At 40.3% G+C, this 8,549-nt stretch overlaps 1 protein-coding gene across 2 annotated transcripts in view; it reads left to right on the top strand.

Moving 5' to 3' along the window:
• The first annotated feature begins 2,679 nt into the window (after window positions 1-2,679).
• The window catches only part of LOC103459600 (NXPE family member 3-like), a 16,390-nt gene continuing 10,520 nt past the window's right edge, over window positions 2,680-8,549 (top strand). The window contains exon 1 of one of the 2 annotated variants that reach the window (XM_008401309.2): window positions 2,680-2,903. The gene's annotated coding sequence lies outside the window, so the exon portion shown is untranslated. Of the gene's footprint in view, window positions 2,904-3,745; window positions 4,466-8,549 lie in introns of those variants that run through there. The other variant, XM_008401310.2, reaches the window with a different exon arrangement.

Raw genomic sequence — 8,549 nt, 5'->3', positions numbered from 1 at the left:
TGACAGGTGGTGCCTTGCAGAGGAAATAGGAAAAATAAGAAAAACATCAAGTAAGGAGAGGGAAAAAAGAGCTCTGCAAAGAGCGGAGTTTGAGATGACGAAAAAAACCTCGGCACATAAGCACAAATAAACACATATAGACAAAACAAGCCGGGTACGAGGAGGAGGTGTGACATGCATATGGGTCTCATGTGAATTATGTGTGTGTCAGACCATGAACCCTAACTGAAGCACGCGGTTTTCTGTGATTGTGAGTATGATGTCGGAGCTCATCACCAGCTTTATCAGTTCAGGGCCACAGATGTTCTCGGGGGGGCAGCAGCAGAACAGAGTCTTCTTTGGACATAACAACCAGGGGAGGATAGCTGGCCAGTCAAGACCAGCCCGAGGAGCCTGATTCCAATAGCAGAAATTTGTTTAGGTCAGGCTGACATCAGTTTACTGCCTCCCTTGAAAGTCTCGCTGGTGATTCTCAATGGCAAATCCAAACAGCAAAATTTTAGGGTCTCCCGTCTGATCCGAGCGAACAACGTTCTCCAAGGTCACACCATATCCACTCTGAGTGGATGGATACTTCACGGGTTCCCCCTTTACCCGGTTTCCCAGTGAAAAAAAATGTATCAATTGCGTTGAGAGACCAGCTGACCAGATCCATAAAATTGCGTTGAGAGACCAACTGACCAGATCCATAATTTGCAACTTTAGAAGATATTCAAAAAAGACTCTAAAAAACACAAGACACACACGCTGAGCAGGGAAGATAGGGAGTGTAGGGAGACAGAGAAAGTGCGCCCTCCTCCTTCAAAAGACGGAACAGAAAAAAAGGACCACAATTCCTTTCGGCCTCCTTTAGTGGAAATTTCAGCAGAAAGAAGTTCATGTTGTGCTCTGTCGCCCTTGTGTTTTACTGCTCGCTCCTAAACCTCAGAGGAAATAAATCTGAAGAATCCTGTGGGAAATTTTCCACATGTAATCTCAGCGTGCGAGTGTTGTGAAATGTTTTGCATATCTGGTTGGGACGCACACACTAGTTTGGCATTTGAAGACAAGTAATTAATGAGGTATAAAGAGACAAAGACCCATCCAGACGATTGTATGCAGGTATATAGTTGGACGTGTGTTTATGACGCACAATAAATCACAACGATGACCTTATCTTTAAACAGACAGTTGCCATCTATGATCTTTTACCTTTTTTTTCTTGTTCAAAGCTCCTTCAATATGACCAGTTCTTAAGTGATCATCAGCACCACTGACTTGACTTTTTCTGTAACTGTGTGAGCAGCAAAATTGAGAGAACAAGGGAGGAAGGATAAAACAAACTAAGGAGAGAACTAAATTTTCTTATGAAGTTCAGCAACTATGAATTAGTTTTGTACAACCTTACATCTTCCTATGTAAGCATTATGCAAGAATCCATTCTTTTGAATATACTCTGGAGGAATACTATCATCTGCCCCCAGAGTACAAAACCCTTCATTTAGTCCTGAGGGTGTTTTAGTACCAAATCGGATTATCCAAATTCTGTGGGAGCACAATGCACAGGCCATATTATCGTCTGTCCCCATGGTACAAAGCCTACCCTTCATTTATCCAAATACAGGCTTCCTTCCTCCTACTGCCTAAGTCCAAGACCATGGCTGTAACTGAGCTCCAACCATGTAAAATGAAATGTTGTATTAACAGTACATGAGATTTTCTGACCCTTTTGTGTGACACATGTTGTTCATGCAAAAACAACCTGGCCTGTAATGTAGCTGTGTCCCCTACAAATCTAAGTTTACAAATTTGACATGTAATCAAGTAAACACAACTGCGTGTTAGTGAGCGCCCGCTAATCAGGACGCAATAAACCACTTGTGTGGACTGATTAACCAGCCACTTTTTGATGCTTGAAAAAATGTGTTTCCAATTGTTTTGGGATCTCTGTGGGAATTGATTTTTGCATGAACAAGACGGTCACCCAGGTTTTTGTTCCTCCTGAAAGTGGCTATGATCCTACTGTTCGTCAGCCTTCCACTAGCAGATTGGAATTAAAAAAAAAAATTCTTTAAACCTTTGAGCAAGACAGTGTTTGCAGGGGAGTAAGTACCGATAAAAGGAAGCGCTATCTCCCTGCCTGCATTCAGAAAAGGACATCAAGCATCTCCTTAAAAAGGATCTTTGGTGTCCCCTGCTGGACAAAGCCGCAAACAGCATCCTAACTGCTTAAAATAAATCTGTACTTGGAAACAATGTAGGAGGCAGACAGATGAACAATCTCTGTAATTAATGTGAAATGAAAAATATTTCAAAACAGGATTAAGTAGCTTAGTTTTCTGATTGGTTCAATAGAAGTGGGATTCTGTGTGTTGTGGATTCTTGATGACTAAAACAAAACTAAGTAAAACGTACTAATGGAAAGGAAATGTGCAAAATGGTTATGGTGAAACCTAGCTATGTAAAACCTGCTGAATGACCTGTACCAAGTGTATCAATTGAACTTTTAAAAAAAAAATGTAATAAGAGCAGCAACAATTTTTGTTCTAACAGTGTGAGTTTATGGCTAAAAATAAGACAAAGATACTAAGTGTTAAATTTTGACTTCTCATTTCCACCAATGAGCCAACTCTTTTTGTTCTGTCTTTTGTTCATCTTTCTGCCTCCTACATTGTAACACTTTACCCGTGATCCAGGGGTACGACATGAGAGAACACTCTGACCCTGAATTTAGCAGACAAAAAATGAGCACTCATAAAAAGAACAGAGACAAACATGCACAGAGGAAGGAAACCCAGGGAGTTAATCACACACAGACTGCAACGCATCGGCCGACAGCCGGCTTTTGACCGCAGAACCTCCCTGTTTTAGAGAAGATAAACTTACAACAAGGAAGAGTTTCAAAAATCGCTCACCGTCTTCAGGTAAGGTCCCCGTTTTTAACTCAATGTTCAGAAAACGATAAGACATTGTTACATTAAGTCGGGAATGGAGAGAGAATCGTTTTGATGGGAGAAACTTTGCCCCAAACCACATTAAGAGAGTAAAGTTAGCTTTGTTTTTTTCTTTTCCCCAGTTGGAACTGAAAAAGTAAACCCACCTTTCCCTCTGTGATTTTATATGTCATGGTATAATAATAATGAAGTTTAGTTCTAGTCTCAGAGACAATATGCCACACTAATACAGGAGGGATCATTTAAAAAAGCACATTTAAGAAATGTTTTTTTACCCAAATATTTTTTTTACAGAACAATTCAATGAAAGTATAATGAGTCAGTCCAGAGGAGGATAAAATGTAAAAAGAATAAATAAAGTATACTGGTGCATCTTCATAAATCATAATCTTTAAAAAAAAGGCTTAATTCAGAAGTTAAATGTGATTTACACACTGAAATGTTTACTACATATTAACAATAACATTGTATTGTATTTGTATCCCAAATCCCAATCAAGTATGCTGACAACCAACATAGCAAGATATTAAAACTTCTCCCAGGCATTGTTTTTATTATTATTATTATTATTATTATTATTATTATTATTATTATTATTATTATTATTATTATTATTATTATTATTATTATTATTATTATTATTATTTTAAAAAGAAAAAAAAAGTACTTTTTATTACATTCACTCCAAAAGGTGTGATTCAGTTCAGAGGTTGATTTGTGTTGATGTGTTTGGTTTCATAAAAACCCAAAATATACATTTTCTTTCTCTTCTGAAACTACATGAAATCGGTATTAAAAATTACAACAGAAAAAAACAGAAGGTAACTCGGTTGTGTCTCCTTTTCAATGCAGCATAAGTGTGGATGTGCTCAACCTGTAGCTCTTCTGATGTGTTAATGAAGTCCAGGTTCTTTTATTAACCCATTCAGGGTTTAAAAATAAATAAAGGAAGGTTGTCTTGCATTCCTGTCTCACGCACATTAAGACATGTTGTTGTTTCTACAGTAGAAGGTACGCCGTTTTAATCACAACATGACTAGAAGAACCTTCAGATATCTGCATGAATTATAATCAAATCGCTTGAGGTTTATAGTAAATGCAACAAGATGTGAATATCTCTCCAAGGCATTTTTTTTCTTCTTCTTCTTTTTTCCAACTGAAATTTAAAAGGGAAAAAAAAAAAATCACCTTTTTATTTTGTTTCAAGCTATTTTCAGCCTTACGTGTTCCCCGACACTTTTTCCCGGCCTTCGCGAGGCGATAAGGCGAGGCAAAGGTTGGGTTTGTCTGCTCTGTTGCAATCTGTTTGCCAACTCTTCATGAAACATGCTGTGGGGTTTGTAAGCCGGCCTGAAGAGGAAGAAACAACATTGTGTCAAAGATGAGGACACCTTGAGGTGGACCGCTCTCCCCATTCGTTGGTTCACCTCCTCTGAGTTGATGGCTCCTTTGGAGCAAGGAAATAGATCTGATGTTTCACCAAGACTGGATTAAGGTGCTCAATGTGAGGAGGGGGGACCCCATGCTGTAAGGTAGGAGTCTTTTAGTTGATTTTTAAAATGACTTATTTGCATTGGAATGATCGCGTGCTACTGCTTTACTTTAGCATGGCTCGTGTCTAATGTGTGCACTTTCACTGCTAGAGGAATCAGTTCAATTCCTGTATTGTTCCCTCAAAGGGGGAAATGTGTTTTCCAGCCAGGCGTTTCAAAGCACACAAAACCATGTGTAGGAGCTATTTTCCCTTTTTTTTTTTTTTTTTGGTTAGATCTTAGAATTGAAATTGTTTAGTTTATTTGTTTATTTTCTAGTTGATTTATAATTAGAATTTTGTTTAATTTGCTGTTTAGAATGAGCTCTTTGATTAGGAATTCACTTAATTAGTTAATTAATTTCAGGTTGGGATGTGGGTAGATTACGGTATAAATAGGTCGGTTTTAGGTAGCTTATTATGCACGTGGGTGGTCATACGGTTTTTTAACAGCCTATCAGTCACATCGGTTTTTTTTTTTTTTTTGGTCAGAGAACAGGTACAGGAATAGAAGCAGAAGCCTGTAACCTTTTTTGCCTGAATTGCAAAATAAAACCAAAAAACTGCATTTTGACTTTTGATCTTTTGTGCTGCGGAAACCAGAATCCACGGTTCATCAGGTGACTATTTGAGTTGGATTCACTTTTGTTTTGATCACCTTCGAGTATTGAGTTGATTTTTGAATTTAAGTTTTGGGACAAATGGTCACTACATCAAGTAAAAAAAAAAAAAAAAAAAAACCGGCCTTGGCTTTTTTTGAATTAACAAGAAAACATCCGACCTTGGGATTTCTATCAACAATCTCAATTCTGCTGATGGCCGCGTAAAGTTTGGAGGAACTGTCGATTTTGTTCTTCGAACGCCGACAGCGGGAGGAACGTGCCACGCCCACAAGCCATGAAGGAGCCTCATCTACAATCACTCAAGTCTTTCTTCAACGACATCGGTATGTACGATGATTGCTAATGCTGTAAAGCAGTGGTCCCCAAACTACGGCCCGCGGGCCGGAACCGGCCCGCATCCACAATTGGTCCGGCCCCCTGAACAATACCAGAGAGCATTCAGATTTTTTTTCATATATTGTATTTTCCACATATAAACCATATGTGGCTTTTTCTTCAACCACCAGGGGGCTCTTTAGGTGTTTTGCTTTGCGTGGTGCATTGCTGCCATCTGTTGGACTTTTAGGGAACTGCTTGACTTTTATGTTATTTAATTGGTTGTTTGCTAGGGTAGAGCAGATGAACACACGTGTTTGCTATGAACACCGCATTCCAGGTCGAATTCTTCGAAGCAATGGCTGTAAGTAGCAGCTTATACTTCAAAATGAGCCTTTGTGTTAACATATGAGGAATTCATGTTAAAGCTATACTAGTCAGTCCCAGTGACCGTTTTACTAACGGTTTTTGCCCATGTGCTTTCTGGGTAAAAATCAATCGAGAAACGCGCGCGCACCCCTCTCCCCCCACCGTCAACAATTTCTGGCAGCACAGGTGATAAACGTGTAACACTTTTTCTGTTACAAACTGACTCCGGCCCCCCACCAGAGAAGGGAAAAGTTATGTGGCCCTCACAGGAAAAAGTTTGGGGACCCCTGCTGTAGAGGAAAACAGCCAAACGATAGGAGTTTGATGATAGCGATCAACGTCATAGTACAAGTTCGTCGTCATGAAGATTAATGAAAGACTGAGTTAAAGCGCTGCRCCTTTACGCACCGCCAGTGGGTTTAAAATGAAGATAACAAAACTACAAGCAGTTCAAGGTCTTTTCGCCAAAATGTCTGATGTATCGAARGCACAGTTGACCAGGAGTGATCTGGAGGTTTCATCCAAATGAACCATTAAACTGACTGAGAAAGTCTTGATGTCTTATATTAAAACATGCCAAGATAAAAGAAATGCTAAATTGAAGCAAGCAAAACGAATAATGGACGATTTGAATATTTTGATGGAGTCAAATGATAAAGTTGACTCRGTGAATTCTCTTCTTGCTACATTTATTCAGTGTTTTCAGGATGCAGAGGTGTCGCATAAAAACTTGACAGGTTTGCCACTCCCATCTGATGAACTCATGAAACAAAATGAACATTTTAATAAAATGAGTCCTTACCTTGAGTTTACCGAGCTTGGGGCTGGTTGTGTGAACTGGGTAAGCCTTTTGTGCAACCAAGTGCGGATGATTATGACCAAGTCAAAAATGATGATGATGACGTAATAAATCCTGAAGACAGCGCTTCCAATGTTCGCTCTGTAAAGTCTATTACAGGCTCTCGGGTGTCCCGTGTTTCCTCCACTTCATCGGCTCGTATTAAAGCAGAGGCCGAGAGAGCAGCGCTGCTGGAGCGGGCTGCTGCGCTCAAGAAGAAACATCAGATAGAAGCGCTGGAGGAAAAGCTAAAACAAGAGAGAGAGCAACTTGAGCTTGAGACGGGAGTTGGCAGCTGCTAATGCGAAACTTCGTGTGTTCGAAATAAATTCACAGTGTGGCTCAAAATGTTCTGATGGCATGAATTCCTATGTTGAAAAGCGCAACTCCAATTCGGCGCTAAAACGTAATCCATGGGCCGATGCATTTGTTCCAGAGAAAAATATGGACGATGTTAGAATCTCCTCCGTCATCTCTGTTTATCATTACATGTTATGTAATGGATATGCGGAAATTGTACCTGATCAAATAATGGGCATTGATGGAAAGGTGTGGTATATAACCCACCATGGTGTTTACCACCCCCGAAAAGGCAAACTAAGAGTTGTTTTTGACTGTGCTGCAACATTTAAGGGAACCTCACTGAACTGCCAGCTGCTACAAGGACCTGATCTGACAAACTCAGTTGTGGGAGTTCTTCTGCGCTTCAGACAAGAACCAGTTACAGTTATGGCAGATATTCAAGCAATGTTTCACCAAGTTCATGTTCCAGAGAAACATGGAGACTATCTTCGTTTCCTCTGGTGGCCCAATGGTGACACCTCACAAGTTCCACAAGAATATCGGAAGACGGTACATCTGTTTGGAGCAGTGTCCTCGCCAAGCTGTGCAAATTATGCATTAAGAACGACAGAAGACAATGCCCAGCAGTTTTCAGCTGAATTGGTCAATGCAGTCAAACATAATTTCTATGTAGATGATTGCTTAAAATCTCTGCCTACAGAAGAGAAGGCAATAAAGTTTGCCCAAGATTTGACAGCTCTTTGCATTAAAGGAGGATTTAAGCTCTCCAAGTGGCTTAGTGATGGTCCTGCAGTTCTGCAAACTGTTTCAGATGATATCAAAGCAAAGAAAATCTTGGAAATGGATTTGGAGCTTTCTATGGAACGGGCGCTTGGCTTGCAGTGGTGCATTCAAAGTGACTTCTTTGAATTCAAAGCTTCACTTCAAGAGCRGTCTCRCACAAGAAGAGRAATACTGTCGGTAGTGAGCTCACTGTATGATCCTTTGGGGTTCCTTGCGCCTTTCATCATCACTGCCAAACRGCTTTTACAGGAGCTCTGTAGGAGAAACCTGGGCTGGGATGATGCAATTCAYCATTATTTTTCCAAACAATGGACTGACTGGCTGGATGACCTGAAGAGGATCTYAAAGTTTGAAGTGAGTCGCTGTATTAAACYTAAAGATTTCTGTTCAGTTACAGCTCRGCTCCACCATTTCTCTGATGCCAGCCAAGTGGGATACGGTACAGTRTCGTATATAAGGTTGCAAAGTGAGAATCATGTGCRTCTGTCATTCCTCCTAGGAAAGGCCAGAGTTGCTCCCCTCAAGCAGATGACCATCCCTCGACTGGAGCTTACTGCAGCTGTCCTTGCTGTTCGAATGGACCAACTGCTTCACAGAGAATTGCATCTTGARCTGGAGACATCAGTTTTCTGGACCGACAGCACCACTGTCCTAAAATACATCYKCAGCGAAACAAAGAGGTTTCATACCTTTGTTGMAAACRGGGTGTCMAYCATCASAGACRCAACACAAGCTGAMCAGTGGAGATATGYGAGTTCTAAAGATAATCCAGCAGATGAAGCATCAAGAGGGATGAAAGCAGAGGACTTCTTGAAGCACAGCAAATGGATTAATGGTCCTGAGTTTTTGCTAGA

The sequence above is a fragment of the Poecilia reticulata genome, linkage group LG23, assembly GCF_000633615.1.
Source record: "Poecilia reticulata strain Guanapo linkage group LG23, Guppy_female_1.0+MT, whole genome shotgun sequence".
Taxonomy (NCBI): domain Eukaryota; kingdom Metazoa; phylum Chordata; class Actinopteri; order Cyprinodontiformes; family Poeciliidae; genus Poecilia; species Poecilia reticulata.
Note: the sequence above shows the minus strand (reverse complement) of the source record. Positions and strands in the feature narration are given on the sequence as shown.